General features: G+C 43.3%; 1 protein-coding gene across 3 annotated transcripts in view; it reads right to left on the reverse strand.

Moving 5' to 3' along the window:
* LOC119584994 overlaps positions 1–349 on the reverse strand; it is a 13,700-nt gene that overhangs the window by 4,117 nt on the left and 9,234 nt on the right. The window lies entirely within an intron of this gene.

A 349-nucleotide genomic window follows, 5' to 3' on the forward strand; every position in this document is an offset into this window, starting at 1 on the left:
GAAACTGATCACCAGCTTACTACCCCATACCATGAACTGAGCATCAAACGCAGCTGACTGATCGCCGCAGCGTGAACCATCGCAAGGAAGCAACGAAGTGGATGCAGGCGGCAGGGAAAAAGTACAGAACAGAACTAGAAAATCTACGACACAATGGGCTAGAAAAAAAATAATAACGAGAAAAATATACAACAGTATAAAAGAGCATCAGCACTGAGACAGGACAGAGCAAACCACGCCACACAGCATACACCGAAACAACGCAGTCAATGCAACACCAAAAGTAACATAAGAAAAATGTTAAAAGGTATAGACACAAGTGCCAACGACATACATATACTGCTACACG

This window comes from Penaeus monodon, chromosome 19 (assembly GCF_015228065.2).
Source record: "Penaeus monodon isolate SGIC_2016 chromosome 19, NSTDA_Pmon_1, whole genome shotgun sequence".
Classification (NCBI taxonomy): domain Eukaryota; kingdom Metazoa; phylum Arthropoda; class Malacostraca; order Decapoda; family Penaeidae; genus Penaeus; species Penaeus monodon.